Source organism: Acipenser ruthenus, chromosome 2, assembly GCF_902713425.1.
Source record: "Acipenser ruthenus chromosome 2, fAciRut3.2 maternal haplotype, whole genome shotgun sequence".
NCBI lineage: Eukaryota > Metazoa > Chordata > Actinopteri > Acipenseriformes > Acipenseridae > Acipenser > Acipenser ruthenus.
The window spans coordinates 95,465,943-95,489,394 of NC_081190.1; the positions used below are offsets into that span (position 1 = coordinate 95,465,943).

At 42.8% G+C, this 23,452-nt stretch overlaps 1 protein-coding gene across 2 annotated transcripts in view; it reads right to left on the reverse strand.

The window, feature by feature from the left end:
• LOC117409054 (catenin alpha-2) overlaps positions 1 to 23,452 on the reverse strand; it is a 520,292-nt gene that overhangs the window by 395,029 nt on the left and 101,811 nt on the right. The gene's annotated exons all lie outside the window — the stretch shown is intronic.

Here is a 23,452-nt window from a genome sequence, read left to right on the forward strand (position 1 = left end):
TCTTATTATATTATTATCTTATTTTATTATTTATTTATTTATCAAAAGACACAGATGTGTGGACATGATATAGAATATTTTAAATACATCACAAAACAAACTGGAGCCTATTCATTTGACCTAAACGGTGGCCTTCATTTAAACCAACATTAAAAGAATGGGACTGTGTGCAAACCAACAGTTTGCGTGAGTTTCTGTAGTGTATTTGTGTCTTTAAAAGTAAGTTAAGTGCCATGTTTGTTCCTATTTTAATATTTAAACAATGGCAGTTTGGATAAATTGAATAAACCCCACAGTTGTTTATGAAACTAATCAATATTGACAAATCAATTTAAAAATACAGCATTTTTTCTTTTTTTCTATTACTATTTTTTTTTTATTGTTTGTTACCTTTTATTATTATTATTATTATTATTATTATTATTATTATTATTATTATTATTATTATTATTATTATTATTATTATTTATACTCAGGGATTTATTTTTAGATAGTTGCTATGTAAGCACAAAGATGCCTCCTAGTTGTGTGTTTCTCTCAAGCAGAACGTACAGATTGTACCAAATCATGCTGAATGATTCCTAAATTGTGTAGCGGTTGTCGTTTAATTTCACCTGTGACCTAAGCTGAGATCAAATTGTTCAAAAAAGCCTCCAGTGGGAGAACTAGTGATTTAGCTTGCAGTGCCATTTAAACAAAAGTTTGTGCAAGACTAAAAGCCAAATGTACGGTGCTGGTGTATATATATATATATATATATATATATATATATATATAGTTCCCCTATTTTCTTTCCCCAGATCATCTACACTCTGTGATTGCCTTGCATTATGCCATAAATACATCTTGAAAAACACATTTAGAAGTCCCTGTTTAAAGTCCTGCATCGGGTCGGGTTCGGATCAGAATGTGAACTTTTTCGTGGTTTGCTGTTCGGGTGCGGCTCAAAAAAAAAACATTTTCAGGTCAGCTTGGGTCTGAATTGGAATCACCAAAAATGTTTTCTGTCCGTTGAGCAAACTCGTCTGTAACCCTTTCCCAAATAATGTACAGTGCCTTGCGAAAGTATTCGGCCCCCTTGAACTTTGCGACCTTTTGCCACATTTCAGGCTTCAAACATAAAGATATGAAACTGTAATTTTTTGTGAAGAATCAACAACAAGTGGGACACAATCATGAAGTGGAACGAAATTTATTGGATATTTCAAACTTTTTTAACAAATAAAAAACTGAAAAATTGGGCGTGCAAAATTATTCAGCCCCTTTACTTTCAGTGCAGCAAACTCTCTCCAGAAGTTCAGTGAGGATCTCTGAATGATCCAATGTTGACCTAAATGACTAATGATGATAAATAGAATCCACCTGTGTGTAATCAAGTCTCCGTATAAATGCACCTGCACTGTGATAGTCTCAGAGGTCCGTTTAAAGTGCAGAGAGCATCATGAAGAACAAGGAACACACCAGGCAGGTCCGAGATACTGTTGTGGAGAAGTTTAAAGCCGGATTTGGATACAAAAAGATTTCCCAAGCTTTAAACATCCCAAGGAGCACTGTGCAAGCGATAATATTGAAATGGAAGGAGTATCAGACCACTGCAAATCTACCAAGACCTGGCCGTCCCTCTAAACTTTCAGCTCATACAAGGAGAAGACTGATCAGAGATGCAGCCAAGAGGCCCATGATCACTCTGGATGAACTGCAGAGATCTACAGCTGAGGTGGGAGACTCTGTCCATAGGACAACAATCAGTCGTATACTGCACAAATCTGGCCTTTAGGAAGAGTGGCAAGAAGAAAGCCATTTCTTAAAGATATCCATAAAAAGTGTCGTTTACAGTTTGCCACAAGCCACCTGGGAGACACACCAAACATGTGGAAGAAGGTGCTCTGGTCAGATGAAACCAAAATCGAACTTTTTGGCAACAATGCAAAACGTTATGTTTGGCGTAAAAGCAACACAGCTCATCACCCTGAACACACCATCCCCACTGTCAAACATGGTGGTGGCAGCATCATGGTTTGGGCCTGCTTTTCTTCAGCAGGGACAGGGAAGATGGTTAAAATTGATGGGAAGATGGATGGAGCCAAATACAGGACCATTCTGGAAGAAAACCTGATGGAGTCTGCAAAAGACCTGAGACTGGGACGGAGATTTGTCGTCCAACAAGACAATGATCCAAAACATAAAGCAAAATCTACAATGGAATGGTTCACAAATAAACATATCCAGGTGTTAGAATGGCCAAGTCAAAGTCCAGACCTGAATCCAATCGAGAATCTGTGGAAAGAACTGAAAACTGCTGTTCACAAATTCTCTCCATCCAACCTCACTGAGCTCGAGCTGTTTTGCAAGGAGGAATGGGCAAAAATTTCAGTCTCTCGATGTGCAAAACTGATAGAGACATACCCCAAGCGACTTACAGCTGTAATCGCAGCAAAAGGTGGCGCTACAAAGTATTAACTTAAGGGGGCTGAATAATTTTGCACGCCCAATTTTTCAGTTTTTTATTTGTTAAAAAAGTTTGAAATATCCAATAAATTTCGTTCCACTTCATGATTGTGTCCCACTTGTTGTTGATTCTTCACAAAAAATTACAGTTTCATATCTTTATGTTTGAAGCCTGAAATGTGGCAAAAGGTCGCAAAGTTCAAGGGGGCCGAATACTTTCGCAAGGCACTGTATTAGAAGGTAAATATACCAGTATTTCCTGCACTAAAGCAGGAGGCGATCAGATGACTAAACAGTGTTCTAGGTTTGTATTGCCGCTTGTTTGATACAAGATCTTTTTATCATGTCTGCTTGGTGATATAAAAAATGTCTGTGGACGAGGTGAAACAAAAGATAGCGCAGGGTTTATATCATGTAGTGGATAATAGTGCAAGAGGTAAATCGCAAGTGTGGAATTCTTATGGAATCATAGCGAATGAAAATAATAATGTTTCGTTGCTGTCATTATGCTTTTGTGTACGACAGCCACAAAACTGGTACATCTCTGCGAAAGCACAAGTGTAGCTCCCTTTCAACTGGAGGCACGAAAGGAATGTACCAATGTCTCTGTGGGTAGCTGTCAACATCAGAACTATTTACAGTTTTGCTGTTTAAAAGTTATTACATTTTTCTTTTTGCACCCAAGTCAAAAAAATACTTCTCTTTCCAAATCAAAGTCTTGTCATGTTTTAGATGATCCTCATGTAAACGACAGTGTTTGCTGGTCTGCCCTCTGAACAGCTGAAACCCTGTTTTGCTGCTACAATACATAGGACCTCTGCAGATTATTATTTTTTTTCCCTTTCTTTTTTTAAAGAGGATGCAGGGAGCAATGGAACCATTTATATATGTTGCATTGCATGAAACTACTTTGTAATATAAACAAAATTATTGGATAGGGATGAAAAAGGGACATTTTGTCTTTTACATCTGCATTTTAGAAACACACTGCTGTTATTGTCTGCATAGTTTTTCTCTTGATTGTTACTCTGACTGGTTATGGATTTAAACAACTTTTTATTTGTATTTTGTAATAAGCTTAAGAAACAATATTTATCTTGAGTCGCCCTCTTTATAAAAGCTGATTTAATATTACTTAAAAACACCACAAAAACATTTTTTCATAGTAAGTGCTTGTGACAGAGATCGAATGAGTCTTAGTGTTAGATCTCCCTTTCGACCTGTGAGAGCACGGTGTACGAGGAACAGAGTACCCTTAATGAAATGGCACGACAATTTATTCCGTAGGGTAGATGGAAGTCGGTCAGTTCGGAAGGGGGCGGAGCTATGGCACCCGAGCTCAGTGACCCAGACGGTAAGCGGCGTGGCATCCGAGGACTGGAGGAGCGGATGCGCTCGTTAACCTCGGGGTCATGGGCAAGGGTATAAATAGGGGGCATGGCTTGAGTGATCTGTTCCTTTGCATATGGTTAAATTATATGACCAAGAAGGAGCCCGTTTGTGAGATCGACCGTGAGTGTTTTGTGTCTGTGTTCTAACACTGTGTGTCTTGTGTGTTGTTGTCTCACTAAAGATTACTGAGCACGATCCGGAGCTGCAGCCGCAGGCCAGCGACAAACCCGGACTTCACCACTCACCTTTTCACTACTGGAACTGTCTTTTGTTTTGCACCTTTTAGCACTTAAATCACGCACTGTCTTTGTGTTTGTGTTTAGTGTGGGTGTCGGAACGGGACTTTGGGGTTGCGGGTCAAACCCGTAGGATTATAACGAGAAGTGATACACGCCGCTGTATCACTTCCAGCATTATTATTAGTTACAGATTTTGCCTTGAGGCTCTGGACATTTATTAATTTAAATAAACACCCTTGCACCTGTACCAACGTTTGTCTGTGTGATTCTTCTGCACTGCACTCACCTGCACGTCATTACCACTTTGCCACACGTGGTGTCAGAAGAGGGATGGACTACGCAACACTGTCGGCGCTGCTGGAGCAGCTGGACAGCAGACGGGAGGTGGAGGAAAGACGGAGAGAGGAGAGGTACACTGCGCTGATCGAGAGGGTCGGGCTGGCAATACCTCCCACAGCATCAGCAGAATGCAGCTCCAGAGCGCCCAAAGCACGGACGCAGAAAATGACGGCGGATGATGATCCAGAGGCATACCTGGTGGCATTTGAGCGGCTGGCTACCACCGCGTCATGGCCCCGACAGTTCTGGGCAAGCCAGCTGGGACCCTGCCTGATTGGGGAAGCGCAGGCAGCCTACCAGGCGATGGGGGATGACGACGCCGCTCAATATGACCTGGTAAAGCTGGCTATTCTCCGCCGTCTTAACATTACGGAGGAAACGCACCGAGTGAGGTTCAGGGAGTACAGGAGGTCCCCGAACGTACGCCCCAGGGTGGTCGCGCAGAAGCTCTGTGACCACATGATACACTGGCTCACCCCGGCGCTAAAAACAACTGCCCAGATGGGGGAGGCCATCGTCATTGAGCAGTTTTGTCATGTGGTCGGCGCCGAGACCCAAGGATGGATACGGCGCCACAACCCCGACACCCTGGAACAGGCAGTCAAGCTCGCTGAGGACTTCGAGGACTCCCTGGTATCCGCCCAGACCGGGCTACTCACCCCACCTCAACGGAGCGGCCGAGCCCCACCTCCTCTCTCTGCTCCATCAGCCCCACCACCAGGACCGGTTCAACGACCTCCAAGAGCACCAACCCCAATGGGCGACCTTGCCTCCTCTTCATGGAGACCAAGGTTGGCCCCCAGCTGGGGTAGAGGTGCTGCCCCTGCCCCGTTGCCATACCAGCAGCGGGACAGACCATTTAATACTGTGCCCTCCTTTCCCCCTACCTGTTTTAGGTGCCGCCAGCCGGGACATCAGGCTAGGTCATGCCCATCTGCGATGGAGTGTGACGTGGCCGTCTGTAATCTGGCATCTGAAGCGGGTAAGCGAGGGAAAAATGGTCGGGAGGGGCCTTGTATTGTTAAGGTGATTTTTGGAAATGTGAAAACCCATGCATTAGTGGACACAGGGTGTGGTCAGACCTTAATTAGAGCATCTCTCTTAGGCGGTATGGTGTGGCAGCCACAAGGTCAGGTGGCGATCTCCTGTATCCATGGAGACACGGCAACATACCCCACAGTAAAAGCATATTTATCGGTCGGTCCGATGAAACGTTCCCTGGTAGTTGGGGTAGCGGAAAGGTTACCACATCCCATTATTCTGGGTCGGGACTGGCCCAACTATAAAGATTTATTGAAATTAAGGGCAGTCCCGGCCATACACGCAAATGTGGCAGAAAAAGTAGAAGGGGAAATGATTGGTAATGTTTTTCCCTTTCAAGCGGAAATGTTCTCTTCCCTGTTCCGGCCGAAAAAAACAAACAAAGAGAGAAGGCTGCGGAAATGGGAGGGAGCGTTAATGAGACAAGGCTGGGGGCTGGTGGGAGCCTGTTATAACGGTGAAAAACGTCAGTCGAAGGGGGTCGGAACGCAGTGTGACCGAGAGGGCGAGGTTACTGGGCCATCAAGGGCAGATGTTACTCCCGCCCCGCTCAATATACCGGACATGTGGCACTCGAATGTGAACCTAGTGTGGGAGCAGGACAATGACCCATCACTGGTGCACATTCGGGGACAGGTCCGGTCCATTGAAGGTAAGGATGTTGAAGGCGCTGGGGCACTAGTATTTCCACACTTCATTATCAAGGGGCAATTACTATATAGGGTAAACCTGGCCGCGGGCACAGGACATCCTGTAACACAATTATTGGTCCCCCCGTCTTGTCGGCTGGAGGTCATGAGGCTGGCGCATGATATCCCTTTTGCGGGGCACCTCGGAGTTGACAAGACAAGGGAACGGATATTGGCTCGATTCTTTTGGCCAGGTCTTTATAAGGAAGTGTCGAAATATGTAGCCACATGCCCAGACTGCCAGAGAGTAGCGCCGGGTCGAGTGCGCCCCGCCCCTTTGGTCCCACTGCCGATTATTTCCACCCCCTTTGAACGCATCGCAGTGGACATAGTCGGCCCTTTGCTACCTTCTGACTCCGGGTATACGCATATATTAGTGGTGGTAGATTACGCAACGCGATACCCAGAGGCAGTTCCATTGAGGTCCACTAGTGCTGCTGCGATAGCCAAAGAACTAGTGCAGATTATGGCAAGAGTAGGGATCCCCAACGAGATATTGACTGATCATGGAACTAATTTCTTGTCAAATACGCTACAGCAGGTATATAAATTACTAAAAATACGTCCCATCAGAACGTCGGTTTACCATCCACAGACGGACGGTTTGGTGGAACGTTTTAATCAGACTCTAAAGGCGATGCTGAGACGATTTGTGAATCAGGAGCAAAAACATTGGGCATCGCTTCTTCCCTACCTCCTTTTTGCGGTGAGAGAGGTGCCGCAGAGTTCGACAGGGTTCTCCCCCTTCGAGCTCTTGTACGGCCGACAGCCTCGCGGCATTCTCGATCTGTTGAGAGAGGGGTGGGAGGAGCACAAAGGCTCGTCCAAAAATGTAGTGCAGCATGTGCTCCTACTGAGAGATCGCCTAGATTTGGTCGGTCGTTTGGCCCAAGACAATCTCAGATCGGCTCAGCATCGACAACAGCAGCATTACAATCAAAATGCATTAATCCGAACTTTTCGACCTGGAGACAAAGTAATGCTGCTACTTCCCTCAGCGGAATCCAAACTATGTGCTAAATGGCAAGGGCCATATGAGGTGATTCGGGCTATAGGAAAGGTGAATTACGAAATTAAACAGCCCGATCGCCGTAACAAAAAAGAAATTTATCATATAAATTTATTAAAGCCCTGGCAGGCAAGAGAGGTGTTATTTATAGCCCCAGGCAATATAGAGGATGATTTAGGGCCCGAGCTAGAACCCTCTAGCACAAAGAACATTTCGATGGGGGAACAGTTACTTCCTGATCAGCAACGTGAACTACGTAGGTTAATTGAGGAATTTAGCGATGTTTTTTCTAACACGCCCGGTAGAACTAACCTCGCTGAATATGACATTATCTCTCCCCCAGGTGTCACAGTGCGAGAGAGACCTTACCGGATCCCGGAAAGTCGACGGAGTGGCGTTCGCAAAGAGGTATGGGACATGCTCGAACTTGGGGTGATTGAGCCTTCCAGGAGCGAGTGGTGCAGTCCAATTGTGATAGTGGCCAAAAAGGACGGCACCAACCGCTTCTGCGTTGATTTCCGCAAGGTAAACGCTATTGCCAAGTTTGATGCGTATCCCATGCCTCGGGTCGACGAACTCCTAGATAGACTGGGGACGGCGAGGTTCATCTCCACTCTGGATCTGACGAAGGGATATTGGCAGATCCCGTTAACTCGTAGTTCTAGAGAGAAAACCGCATTTTCAACACCAGAGGGGCTGTTTCATTTTACAACCATGCCGTTTGGGTTACATGGTGCGCCTGCTGCCTTCCAGAGACTGATGGACCAGGTTTTACACCCACATCGTGAATATGCGGCAGCGTATATTGATGATGTGGTCATTTACAGCTCCACCTGGCGAGAGCATTTGGCTAGGATCACAGCCGTCCTTCAGTCTCTAAGGGCAGCCCGGCTGACGGCTAACTTGCGAAAATGTGCGTTTGCCAAAAAAGAAACGCAATATTTGGGGTTTGTAATGGGGAATGGCAGGGTGAAACCCGTTGTCTCCAAGGTCCAGGCCTTGGTAGACGCGGCAATCCCCAAAACCAAGGCTCAAGTGCGGTCGCTACTGGGGTTAGCCGGTTATTACCGCCGCTTTATCCCCGAGTATGCCACAGTGGTTAATCCCTTAGTTGACCTCACCAAAAAGAGCGCACCAAATTCAATTAAATGGTCAGAAGAATGTCAGGGGGCGTTTAATACTGTTAAGCAGAGACTTTGCCAGGCCCCTGCTCTCATCACGCCAGACTTCACTAAGAGATTCATCCTCCACACCGATGCTTCGGATGTCGGCTTGGGTGCAGTCCTGTCTCAAATGGTAGGCGGAGTAGAACACCCTGTTCTGTACATAAGTAAAAAAATGCTCCCTCGGGAGCGCAACTACTCCGTCGTCGAAAAAGAGTGTTTGGCCATTAAATGGGCTACTCACTCTTTAAGATATTACCTGCTGGGACACTCATTTGATCTTGTCACTGACCACGCCCCACTCAAGTGGTTAAGCACAATGAAGGACAGCAATGCCCGGATAACTCGGTGGTATCTGGCATTGCAGCCCTTCATGTACCATATGGTACACCGTGCAGGGAAAGACCACCAAAATGCGGATTATTTTTCCCGGGAGGGGGGAGTAATGGGAAAGGTAGGTTTAGCCGAGTGTTCCTTCGGCTCCACTCTGAGCGGTGGGATATGTGACAGAGATCGAATGAGTCTTAGTGTTAGATCTCCCTTTCGACCTGTGAGAGCACGGTGTACGAGGAACAGAGTACCCTTAATGAAATGGCACGACAATTTATTCCGTAGGGTAGATGGAAGTCGGTCAGTTCGGAAGGGGGCGGAGCTATGGCACCCGAGCTCAGTGACCCAGACGGTAAGCGGCGTGGCATCCGAGGACTGGAGGAGCGGATGCGCTCGTTAACCTCGGGGTCATGGGCAAGGGTATAAATAGGGGGCATGGCTTGAGTGATCTGTTCCTTTGCATATGGTTAAATTATATGACCAAGAAGGAGCCCGTTTGTGAGATCGACCGTGAGTGTTTTGTGTCTGTGTTCTAACACTGTGTGTCTTGTGTGTTGTTGTCTCACTAAAGATTACTGAGCACGATCCGGAGCTGCAGCCGCAGGCCAGCGACAAACCCGGACTTCACCACTCACCTTTTCACTACTGGAACTGTCTTTTGTTTTGCACCTTTTAGCACTTAAATCACGCACTGTCTTTGTGTTTGTGTTTAGTGTGGGTGTCGGAACGGGACTTTGGGGTTGCGGGTCAAACCCGTAGGATTATAACGAGAAGTGATACACGCCGCTGTATCACTTCCAGCATTATTATTAGTTACAGATTTTGCCTTGAGGCTCTGGACATTTATTAATTTAAATAAACACCCTTGCACCTGTACCAACGTTTGTCTGTGTGATTCTTCTGCACTGCACTCACCTGCACGTCATTACCACTTTGCCACAGTGCTGCATACCCTTTAGCTGTCATTTTACAAATATAAATTACTTATTATGTTAAGTACTGCCCCTCATCAATAATTCATTCAAGCACAGTCGTTACTTTTTATTATTATTATTATTATTATTATTATTATTATTATTATTATTATTATTATTTATTTCTTAGCAGACGCCCTTATCCAGGGCGATTTACAATCGTAAGCAAATACATACATTTAATTCAATAACTGACATTGTTGTCTACAGTACGAGTGATAAAAGAAAACTCATAACTGTGTGCAAGATATTTTATTTTTAATTACTGGAGCGAAGGACACTCACATATCTTACAGTCTAATTCATGATTGCAGAAGAAAGATCATGGACATCTAAGAGGCATACTTTCTCTAGGATAGCTAAACATTTAGCTCTGTTTGACTTCAAAACATTAAAACCAACTTCTTTTGAGTTAAGGCATTTGCAGGTAAAGTAGTAACTATGATGATTAATAAAAACCCATTTTAATATAGGTAGATACAAACTACAGTCATTTCAAGAAACATAGGGGGCCCTATTTTGATGCAAATGCAAAGTCAACATTTCCGAGTAGAATTGTAAAACAGACAGCACGATCTATAGAAGTAAGTAGCATGTTATAAAAATTGATCGCTGGCTGAAGGCAATGCAAAATTTCCAAGCAAATGGCAGACCGTCTCTCAGCTAAAAATGTGTAATCTGCAAGTTCCAAAGAAGTAAGATATATCCACTTGTACAGGCAAATCCCCATCCCTCAAAACAATGGCTGGAAACCCAAGACAAAGCAGCTTCTGCTCTAGATGAAACAGCAGTAATTAGTGGTCGAGCTGCAACGCATTTTTTAACTTTTTTTCTGCCAGTTGCCAGACGTGTGGAAGTCTTGGGAGGTACCACGCACAGCACTGGCTTTATGAAATGAGGTGCAGCACTAAACCTCTGATACATTGATCTATTGATAGACATTGCAAAAGGGAAATGTAATTTAAGTATATTAACCAATGAGCCTCGACATATAAGACATACAGATAGAAGTCAGTACAGTTTGTTTTCAGTGTCTAGAGCTTAAAGGCAGGGCCGGATTTTGGTATCATGGGCCCCTGGACAAGGAATCAGAACAGCCCCCCCCCCCCCCTTTTATACTGTTATAACAATTTAAAAGACAATGTTGAAGGAAAATATGACTGACACCAGATTCAAATACCCACTCCATTGTTTTAACGTGAATACCAAACGCGCAATACATTCATGAAACAATTAACTATAAAAGACTTGACATTACACCGCACCATCTAGTGACTATACACAACTTTTAATAACTGGATTAATATACCGAGTATCAAAAGAAACGTATCACTATTATAACACATTTATTTTCGAAAAAAAAATAAGGTATATAAATGATGGACATTGACAAAATGGTTTTGGTTTCTTTTTAATCACTCGATCTATCTTCCTTGACCATGACACGCTTGAGTGACTATGACTGAAGCATATGCACTTAATCACCTAATTAGTGAGACAGTTGATTGGACACTGGATATAGATTGATTTCAGCTGTTGAAGCTTGAATAAAAGCAATAAAGAAAATCTGAGGCTGGACTAGGGCAGCGTACTGTGGTTCGCCGTCTTGGGTGCTCACAGCCAGCAATTTCAAACCTGGTGAGACGGTATAACCAGACACACTCTGTCAATGACAGGCCACGAACTGGGAGACCAAGAGTCACAACACCTGCCCAAGATCGACAGGTCATTTTGCAGCATATTCGTGATGTCAATTGTTAATCAGCACCTGCTCTAAAACAGTTTTTCATTGTTCGATCACATCTAGAGAATTTTATCCAAATATAAGTGATATGTTTCTTTTGATGCTCAAATATAAGTGGTAAGTTTTTTTTTTTTAAATGCTCAGTATATGAAAAGAATATTTTAAAAAGACATTGTTAGGAATATTAAAATGTTAGTAAGTGCTCAATACCACAATCTGTCTTAAAACTAAACAGCACGTTATTTAGATTTTCCTAATCACCTCTGTTCTAAATAAACCTTACATCACAGATTAATTAAATCATACACTTACCTTAAATTAATCTTCTCGATTTCATCTGTGCAGTCTCTAATAATGTCAGTAAAATCCAGTTTTCTGAGTATATCACATTCCGTGGACATGATGGCAAGGCTGTTTAGGTGATCCTGGTTCATGGTGGCTCTCAGTTAATTTTTAATGAGTCAATTTGTAGGGTTGGTCGAGTGATCATTATGGTGTAGTGCAGAACGGCAGAAAAAGGTAGACAGACAAGTTGAGTCGATAGAGGATTTGTCCAAACTTTATTTGAAATAAAGTGGCCAAGTGCAACAAACAAACTCCACCAAAAATAACTAACTTATTTTGTTTTCTTTAACATACAAAAAAAAATAGTTAAACAAACCAAACTTCTTTTAGTAGGCTAAAAGCTATTACCTCCAGCATTATACGCTGTACCTGATACCAGCTATCCCCCCTCCTCTCTCCAACTGAATCCCTTTATAGAGCCACCCATCTGTAACTCCTCCCCTGGGACTCAACCAAGATTACTAAAACCCCATTCATAAGTTACCATACAAAATATACTTTATCATTAAATATCAATAACTAGTATAAACATTAAAATTCAAATCTTGCAGAAATTATTGCCCAAACCCATAACTGAATAGCATGTGGCTTAGTTTACATAATAACTACTCCCCCCTGCTACTACTGGGTGAATCCAAGGGTCCGGCTATTAACAGCAATACGGTAAATAAAACTCAAAGTGCCCGCATTACATCACTTTTGGTAACCCGAAGTTATATTAGTCTCCGCCCACAAAATGGCGCCTTCTATCTCCACCCTCCTGCTGAATGGTAAGTATTTCTAATCTTTTTTTTCTCCTTTAAGTTACTCTTTATTAAAATAGTTAATTTTAAAACACCACAACAATCCTCCGTGCAACTAACAGCAAGATAATATGTGCAAATATACCGTACATTTATTTAATCTTTGCGTGTGCTAATGCTGATCGCACGGCAAGCGGAAAAATGTGCACCTTTTCCCGTTTGCTGGGAGATTAAACTGCATTCAGCACGCATTATTTATTTATTTGTGTTTTTAACTTAACCTTTCCGTTCTGGCCTGTTTTCTTTTCCCCTCCATCACCACCATCATTACCCCGTATATCACGGCCCTTCACCATACAAAGGTAAGTACCTTTTTTTTTTTTTTTTTTTTTTTTTATCACACAATACAATACATTAGTGCAGAATGAAACCATGCTGTCCCCATCTCAACAACGGTATTTATTTCTTTCATCGTTGCCGGGTTACAACAAATAGTCCAAGTTCAATCGAGTTGTAAATAAATATTTCAGCATCCCGATATCATTCCATACACAGTTCACATGGGACGGACGCGGCACCCCCCCTTTAACCTTTCTCAGGTTTCTCTGGAATTCGAGAGAGGTAATCTGCAGTAACATTCTGCTTCCCAGCTTTGTAAACCACCTCAAATGAGAATGGCTGTAGGCTCAGGTACCATCGGGTGATCCGGGCATTCGAATCCTTCATTCGCCCAAACCACTGTAAAGCACGATGATCAGTCTCTATTTGGTAATGACGGCCCAACAAATAGTACCTCAGGGAATCTACGGCCCACTTGATTCCCAAACACTCCTTTTCTACAGTGGAGTAGTTTATCTCCCGGGGAAACAACTTCCTGCTGATATATAGAACAGGCTTCCGGGTTTCCCCTTCACCCTGTAAAAGAACAGCCCCCAGTCCCAACCCAGATGCATCCGTCTGGACAAGAAATGGTTGGTTAAAATCTGGGCTCTGCAGCACCGGATCTTTGCACAAAGCTTCTTTTAACTGCTGGAAAGCATTTTCACAGTCCTTCGTCCACCTAACTTTATTAGGACTAGCTTTTTTGATTAACTCAGTTAAAGCTACTGCTTTGGATGAAAAGTTAGGAATGAATCTTCGATACCACCCAATGAGACCCAGAAAGGAGCGCACTTGCTTCTTGGTTTCAGGTGGTAAACATTGTCGAATAGACTCAACCTTTTCCACCTGAGGTCGAATCTTGCCATTACCCAGATAATAACCCAGGTACTTAGTTGTTTTCTTGGCAAAGACACATTTTTGAGGGTTGACAGTTAGTCCAGCTTGATGGAGTTTTTGGATCACAGCTGTAAGGTGTTGTAGATGTTCTTCCCATGTCTGGCTATATATAACGATGTCATCCAGATAGGCTGCAGCGAATCGGTCATCTCCCTTCAGTACCAAATTCATCAGCCTTTGGAATGTGGCCGGAGCACCCTGTAAACCAAAAGGCATCACTTTGAATTGGTAGTGACCAAAGGGTGTTCGAAATGCAGTGATCTCCTTGGATTCCGGTGCCATGGGAACCTGCCAATAACCTTTACAGAGATCCAAAGTACTGATGTATTTTGCTTTCCCAATCTTCTCCACCATTTCATCAACCCTTGGCATAGGATAAGGATCGAATTTGGTACTGGCATTGACCTTCCTAAAATCGATGCAGAAACGCATACTGCCATCTTTTTTCGGAACTAAGACAATGGGACTGCTCCACTCACTAGCAGATTCCTCAATGACTCCCAAGGACAACATGATCTCCACTTCTGTTTTTAATACAGACAGAAGCTTCTCTGGTACTCGATAGTGCCACTGTCGAGTTGGATTCATCTCCTTCAGCTGGATCTGATGTTGCACCAACTGTGTATAACCTGGTTTCTCTTGGAAAACATCTGTGATTAGACAAGACTTGATCTCCTCTTGCTGCTTTAGGGTCAGATGAGTCAAATCCCAACTCACATTCTGATTGGTGGTGGGAAAGTACATCTCTTCCTGCTCCTCCTCATCTTCCACAGCTCTAATAAAAAGGTTTAGGCTTACTTCATTTCTGGGAATCCATTCTTTTAACAAGTTGATGTGAAACACTTGTTCTTTCTTCCGACGGTCAGGCATTTCAATTAGGTAGTTGACTGGCCCTCTCTTCTCCAGCACTGTAAACGGTCCCTGCCATTGGGCTAGCAGTTTGCTCTCTTTATTAGGCAACAAGAGCAAAACCTGCTGTCCCGTAACAAATGACCGTGATCTGGCCTTTTTATCATACCAGGTCTTCTGCCTTCTCTGTGCCTCTTTCAAGTTTTCTCGAGCCAAAGCAGACATCTTTTCAAGGTGATCCCTCATCTTCAGAACATAGGAGGCAACATTCAGACGATTGTCTTGGGGCGACTCCCATTCCTCTTTCAAGACATCCAAGGGACCCCTCACCTGCCTGCCAAACAGCAACTCAAAAGGGGAGAAACCAGTAGATGCCTGAGGGACTTCACGATAAGCAAATAATAAGTATGGTAACCATTGATCCCAGTCGGAACCAGTATCTCTCACAAATTTTCCCAGCATGCTCTTCAGTGTTCGATTAAACCTTTCTACCAGGTCTTTTTTGCTTACGATTGTAAGTCGCCCTGGATAAGGGCGTCTGCTAAGAAATAAATAATAATAATAATAATAATAATACCAGGCCATCGGTCTGAGGATGGTAAGGGGTGGTCTTAATTGCTTTAATCCCCAGCAAATGGTAAACTTGTTTGAGCAAATCAGATCTAAAATTAGTACCTTGCTCTGTTAATATCTCTCGTGGTATGCCTACCCTGGAAAACAGCTGCAACAGTACAGATGCCACCTGTCTTGCCTTCACATTTTTCAAAGGGAAAACCTCAGGATAACGAGTAGAATAATCACAAATTACTAACATAAACCGGTTACCTGACCGACTCCTTTCTAAAGGGCCAACCACATCCATAGCCACCCTTTCAAAAGGAACCTCAATTACAGGTAAAGATATTAGTGGTGCTTTACTAGCTTTCCCCACTCCATAAGCTACCTGACATTCTGGACATGAACGTATATAATCTCCTACCTCCTTGCACAAGCCTGGCCAAAAAAATCTGTGCGCAATTCGAGCTAAAGTTTTTTGTGTACCCAAATGGCCTGCCCATGGAATGGTATGTCCTAAAGATAAAATCCTATTTCTCAGTTCCAGTGGTATAACTAACTGAGACCCCTCCTCTGACTGTCTATACAACAAACCCTTGTCTAGTACATAACATTCTCCCCTCCACCCAGTGTTCTCCTTACCTCCCTTCTCCACTTGGTCAAAGAGAGACTGCAAAGTACTATCTGCTTTCTGTAACTCTCCCAAATTAGTGGGTACTTCAAAATCATCCCCTGCCATATGCTCCTTAGGTAACTCCAACTGCCTGTTTTTTATGGCATATTTTAATTTTTCAGTTCTCTGCTGTCTTTTGCTCTTCCGTACCCTAGTACTCCAACTCTGCATGAAAGAATGGCATGTCTTGCAATGACGTACTTCCTGGTTCTAACCGCCTACTTTTAGACCGTGTAACCACTACATTACAGGGCTGGACCTGTTGCACCAGCTTCCCAAGAATAGGAATATCCTGGCCCAACAAAACTTGATATGGCAGTTCCTTCACTATACCCACAGTGACTAAAAAAGTTTGTCCCTCTATACCTAAATAAACATCAGCTGTAGGGTAACCTTTTACGTCCCCATGCACACACCTAATTCCTAGAGCAGCCCCATCATTGAAACAATCACCAGAAACTAATCCTTCCTTCACCAGTGTCTGGGAGCTTCCGGTATCTAACATAGCGTGTACCTTCTTTCCATTCAAGGCTATCTCAGTTATCTGTTCCAACCCCCTTCTCCTATCTCCCTCCTCACTAGGTCTGGGCACATAACTAACATTTGATGGCTTTTCTTTTCTTAACGGGCAACTTGGCTTAATATGTCCTTCTTTTCCAGAATTATAACATATTATTTTCTTATCAACTTTACCACTTTGCATGGGATATGTATTAATTTTACTAAATTGACCAACACCCTGTCCCGGTCCCTCAGACTTACCCGGTCCTGTAGAGCTCGACCCACGGGCGTAGGAATAGATCTTATATCCTCTCCGAGCTGATACAAACACTTCTGCTAGCCGCGCTGCCTCCCGAGCTGTTGCTGGATCATGTTCTTTAATCCAGATCCTCACTTCGGTATTAATCATACGTAGAAACTGTTCCAAGATTATTAGCTCTCCTATCTCCTCTTTGGTATGTTTCTCTGGCTGTATCCACTTCTTATACTGCTCTTCCAATCGCACATAGAGCTCCTTTGGTGTCTCCTTTCAATATTTCTGCAGACCGGAACCGCTGTCTGTAAGTGTCGGAGTTAATCTCATATTTTTTTAAGATTGCCTTTTTCACTTTATCATAGTCCGTGGTGTCTTCAATATTCATGGCTACAAAAGCACTACGAGCCTTTCCTGTGAGTAATGCAACTAAACGTATGGCCCAGTTTCCTTTATCCCACAAACAAGCAGTGGCTACTCTTTCAAAGGTGGTCAAAAACTGCTCAATGTCATCTTTATCTTCCAATTTTGGACCTCTCCATGGCTCTGTAACATGTTCCGAATCTCCGGAAGTGTTGTCTCTGCTGCCTGTTTCCTCATGCTCCCTTTGAAGACCTCTCGCCACCTCCGCTTGCAGCTGCCCAAACTGATGCTGTATGATCTTCCATCTTTGTTCTTGTCTTGCTTCTTCTCTTTCCATACGCTCCTCTCTCCTCTCCTGAGCTTGGAGGTATGTGTTAAACATTCCAGCGAGCTCTGCCATTCCTGGCTCCCGACTGGTGGCTGAAACTGGCCTTGGGTCCTCAGACTCTGTGGTCACCTGGGCTGCAGCCATCTCCACTTCCCCAGTCTCCTCTGCCGCTGTCTCCTCTAGTTGGCGCCGTTTCGCTGGCATTCTACTGACTGCTGCCGTTCTCCCACTTTAACTTGCCTTCTGTAGTCTTTTCGTGCCATATACTTTCTGCTACCAATCACTGGAACATCCCACCGCTGCCACCATTTGTAGGGTTGGTCGAGTGATCATTATGGTGTAGTGCAGAACGGCAGAAAAAGGTAGACAGACAAGTTGAGTTGATAGAGGATTTGTCCAAACTTTATTTGAAATAAAGTGGCCAAGTGCAACAAACAAACTCCACCAAAAATAACTAACTTATTTTGTTTTCTTTAACATATAAAAAAAAATAGTTAAACAAACCAAACTTCTTTTAGTAGGCTAAAAACTATTACCTCCAGCATTATACGCTGTACCTGATACCAGCTATCCCCCCTCCTCTCTCCAACTGAATCCCTTTATAGAGCCACCCATCTGTAACTCCTCCCCTGGGACTCAACCAAGATTACTAAAACCCCATTCATAAGTTACCATACAAAATATACTTTATCATTAAATATCAATAACTAGTATAAACATTAAAATTCAAATCTTGCAGAAATTATTGCCCAAACCCATAACTGAATAGCATGTGGCTTAGTTTACATAATAACTACTCCCCCCTGCTACCACTGGGTGCATCCAAGGGTCCGGCTATTAACAGCAATGCGGTAAATAAAACTCAAAGTGCCCGCATTACATCACTTTTGGTAACCCGAAGTTATATTAGTCTCCGCCCACAAAATGGCGCCTTCTATCTCCACCCTCCTGCTGAATGGTAAGTATTTCTAATCTTTTTTTTTTCCTTTAAGTTACTCTTTATTAAAATAGTTAATTTTAAAACACCACAACAATTCTCCGTGCAACTAACAGCAAGATAATATGTGCAAATATACCGTACATTTATTTAATCTTTGCGTGTGCTAATGCTGATCGCACGGCAAGCGGAAAAATGTGCACCTTTTCCCGTTTGCTGGGAGATTAAACTGCATTCAGCACGCATTATTTATTTATTTATGTTTTTAACTTAACCTTTCCGTTCTGGCCTGTTTTCTTTTCCCCTCCATCACCACCATCATTACCCCGTATATCACGGCCCTTCACCATACAAAGGTAAGTACTTTTTTTTATTTTTTTATTTTTTTACCACACAATACAATACATTAGTACAGAATGAAACCATGCTGTCCCCATCTCAACAACGGTATTTATTTCTTTCATCGTTGCCGGGTTACAACAAATAGTCCAAGTTCAATCGAGTTGTAAATAAATATTTCAGCATCCCGATATCATTCCATACACAGTTCACATGGGACGGACGCGGCACCGTCACACCAATGAACGAGAATGATCGTTCTCCAGAACAGTTAGTGCACATTCAGGATAGGTAAATGCGCAGAGCAGTGGTGACATTCAGAAACGTGGAGAATAGAAGATATGTTGAAGTTGATCAAACACTGTTTTCTTGTCCTTGCTTGAAACAAATTCAGTAAACCGGAGCATTTCTGATGGGAAATATTCGTCCAGATCTGAAGGATAGGTTTGCACGAGTGTAGCAGCTTTGTTTTTGATGTCATAATCTGACATGTTCCTAAAGTCGGTAAGGAAGCCAAACAAGTTATGCACAGCAACATAAGCTTTTGGTGCAAGCCAATCTGTTGAAAGAGTATCCAGAATCTTTAGGAAAATATGGACACGAAATCTGTCTCTGCCCTGGTAGTAAAACTTTAGTTCCACTGGGGCAATCGTGATCCTGCAGAGCACTGGGTGGTCGTCTCTGCCGTCACTCTTCGTCTCGATATTTCTTCAGCACTGCAGTTTCCATTGCACAGTTTTCAAAATCATCAAAATTATCACGAATCTCATCCGGAATTTTTTTCAGAGATTCAAGTAATTCAACTTCCACTGAGAGTTCGATGTTTTCTGCTTGAATGGATTTGCTAGTTATGTCGAATCTCTCCACAATGTTATTCCACAAGTCTGTGGGTTAAAGCGAAAGGCAGATTGAAGTTACCTTGATCGTTAATTGGCGATGTGGGCAGACTGGGTCCGATTCCTTGTTCTGTACTACAGTACTTTCTTATTCTTCAGGCCCGTTATTATCTTGTTGACCAGTTGTTCAGGTTCATTTGTTGTCGTTACTTCATTTTTATAGGATTTAAAACCGAAATTTGATTCCAGCAGGCATTTTTTACTTGCTTGCTTTTCCTTTTGTTTTTTTCGTTTCGCTGAACCTAAGTTTTTCAATTTTTTTCTCTCACACTCTCTCTCGCTCTCTCTCACTGTCCTCCAGCATGCACGTGACCAGTAAGAGACGCAAGTGTTTATCACGGGGCAAGTGGATTGGATTTTAAACTGTAAAATAGCAATTTTTACCTGTGTATTTATTTCAAGCTGGGCCGTGGGCCTCCTCTGCAGCGCAGGGCCCTGGACAAATGTCCCAGTTGCCCCCCCTTAAATCCGGCCCTGCTTAAAGGTCACATTTTGCTCAAAAGTACTGTATTTTCAATATATTTTAAGATAAATGTACATGATGAATGTATACTCTACAATAATAAAATACAAATTGCAACTTTGTATTCAGGAATTACTTTGAAAGTAATATTGGCCAGGGTTCGACATTAACCATGACTCGACGGCCCCGGGCCGGTAGAGATCGCAGTTTGGCCTGTAGTTATGAAGCACTTTCCCACCACACGTCATATTTCTTGTACAGTCAGAATCTGAGACTAAAGTGCTGTGTTGGTACTCATTCTTGTGACATTGCAAATCTTTTACTAAGCAACCAATAAGCCAAAAGGAAATCGCTGAAATCAATAAATCATAAAGAAATTATTTTTTTTAAAAAATGAAGACGAACATTTAGAATGGAAGCTTCACCTCGCTCCATTATGACAATGAAAGAAAAGTAATGTTCTGCCTTGTTTGGCGCCAGTATACCAGACTTGCAGATAAAACAGCAGCTTTATTTGTTGTGAATTCAACATTTTGTTTACATCATATCCAGTCTCACAGTAAGATGTCCCGATGGATGCCCAGATACGCGATCAAATTGTCTGACTTTTTGATTTGGGATCCAATGTGGTCAGGTCAAAAATGCTATTCACAATCTTTCCAGGGCTCGTTGGTTTCACTCAGCAAGATTGGCGCTGACTTGGGAGAGGCTACACAAGCGACAACGCTCTGAGAAGGATTGTTATTATTTTTGTATTATGAATATTGTTTTAATAGGGTTTATTATTACGATTAGGGGTGGAAATTTCGAATAGTTTCCTATTTGAATACGCAGGGTGCAACATTTTTGTGTATTTGATTACCTGAACTCTGGTCCCTTACGCTACCCAAGAGTAAAAGGCAAATGTGTGTGTACAAGCAGACAGCATAACAGTGAAGGCCGGTAAAGTTTAGCCGGGTTCACAAAGTGTACAAACAATGTCTAAGATGGGATTTCTTTGTTCAATACCCTATTTCCTCAGGCACAAGTTTTTCCTTTTGTTTACTGAATTAAAATACAGAACTCAAAGAGCAGCAACGCCACAGCGTGTATCTCTTTCAATTAAAGCAACAGTAGCATAATATTGCGCAAATCACCAAATAAAATTTTTTTGCTGTAGTGTATTCAGAATAGAATAACACATCATATAGCAACCTAAATATTCTACATCTGTTTAATTCTAACAAATAATATTTATAAAATAATCTTAATAGTGTAAATATTGTAACCTGGCCAAAACAGAAAATACATTCCAACATTACAATAGTTTATCATTACTAATTACTGGAGTCCCCCAAGGGTCAGTCTTGGGTCCTCTCCTGTTCTCTCTCTACACCCGCTCCCTGGGCCCCCTCATCGCATCCTATGGTTTCTCATACCATTTCTATGCTGATGATGCTCAGATTTTCCTCTCCTTCCCCACCTCTGACTCCACCATCTCCTCCCGTATCTCTACCTGTCTGTCTGCCATTTCCTCCTGGATGCACTCGCATCACCTCAAACTCAACCTCTCTAAATCTGACCTCCTTTTCTTTCCCTCCTCCTCCCCCTCCTCTGATCTCTCCATCTCTGTTCCTCTGGAATCTACCACACTCTCTCCCTCTTCCTCAGCTAAGAACCTTGGAGTCACCCTGGACCCCTGCCTCTCTTATTCCCAGCACATCTCCACTCTGGCACGCACTTGCCGATTCTTCCTGAGCAACATCCGAAGAATCCGACCCTTCCTCACCAACTATGCTACCCAGCTCCTGGTCCAGGCCCTGGTACTCTCCCGCCTAGACTACTGCAACTCCCTCCTGGCTGGCCTCCCTGCGTCCGCCACCCGTCCGCTCCAGCTCATCCAGAACTCTGCTGCCCGCCTGGTGTTCTCTCTGCCTCGCTTCGCCCACGCTACTCCACTACTCTGCTCGCTCCACTGGCTCCCGATCACCGCTCGCATCCAGTTCAAGACTCTTGTACTAGCCTACAGATGCCTTGACCAGTCTGCACCCAGCTACCTCCAGACCCTCATCTCTCCCTACACCCCCACTCGACCTCTCCGCTCCGCCTGCACTAGAAGACTAGCTCTACCACCGCTACGCTCCCCTGCCTCCAAAGCCCACTCCTTCTCCACCCTTGCTCCGCAGTGGTGGAATGACCTTCCTACAGATGTCAGGACTGCCTAGTCCCTGACCACATTCCGGCGCCTCCTTAAGACTCACCTCTTCAAAGAGCACCTGTAGAACTCCTCTGTTTGTATCCTGGGACACTATCACCCTTCATGTAAATGTGCTATATTTTGCTCTTATCTGCCCCCTATTTTACTGCATTTAATCCTGTACTTCAGAATACTGTAATCTGCCAAGTTTTTAACCTGTAGTACTTTGTATTTAATCACATCCTGATGTAACTATCACTATTTAATCATATCCTGATGTAACTATCACTATTACCTGCTGTATTATTGAATTGTGGTTTGTCAAACTTGTACTTTACTTGAACAAAAGTTATTGTATTTCTTGCTCTTATTGTATTACTTGTATTATAACGCTTGAAATGTTTTTGCTTACGATTGTAAGTCGCCCTGGATAAGGGCGTCTGCTAAGAAATAAATAATAATAATAATAATAATACAACTAGCCATCAAGTACTGACATCAGATGAATCTAAGTCAAGTTACTTTGCTTATTCAATAACCTGTAAATAATTCAAAACAAGGTACCTGATTGTACTTTTAATGGTCAGTGCAAATGTTGACGTTACTCCATCCATTCACAGAAATGCAGTCCAGAGTTAAAGAAATAACTCCACGTATCTTGCCTTTTCATATTGGTCACTGTGTTGTTCTGCTTAACATTTAGTATGTCTTTATATTCATAACGTTAAATTACCTTTCTAATTTTGATGTTACCCAAGTTTGGATTACTACTTTTAGTGCTTGCTATATACATTGTTTTATTTCAGTTCACACATTCAAAGTTCGCCGGTGCCATACTCCCGGAAGCTGTTTTACGACTGGCTAGCAACAGCTGCAGAAGCTGCTGTGTACAGTCATTACAGAGGAACTCAAGCAGGGATCTGTTAACATTATCTAAAAAAAAAGCCAACAGAATTGGCAACAATTTCAAACAGAATACGATTACTGTAGAATGTTGCTATTACAAGCATTGCATAATTAATTAGGGTCCTTATGTTTAATATGCAAATAACAACAGGTTTAAGACTGACATAACACTTGTTAAGCATTAAAAAATATATAAAAGAAAGACGCGTTTGCTTCTACTAGTAGCTAATGTATAAGGCTTTTTTGTGTATACTTGAATATGTAATATGCTATTCGAATATTTATTTATTTAATTTTTTTTATTTTCGTGTAATCCTGTATTCGACTACACTGACCCACCCCTAATTAGGATTATTATAATTCAGTTTCAGCGTTGCTGTGACCATATGGTAACAGCTGGGTTGCATGTTTGCTTATGAAAAAATTGAGTATCATTTGTACAACATACATTTTCAAATCTTAATAGTATTTTCATTTTC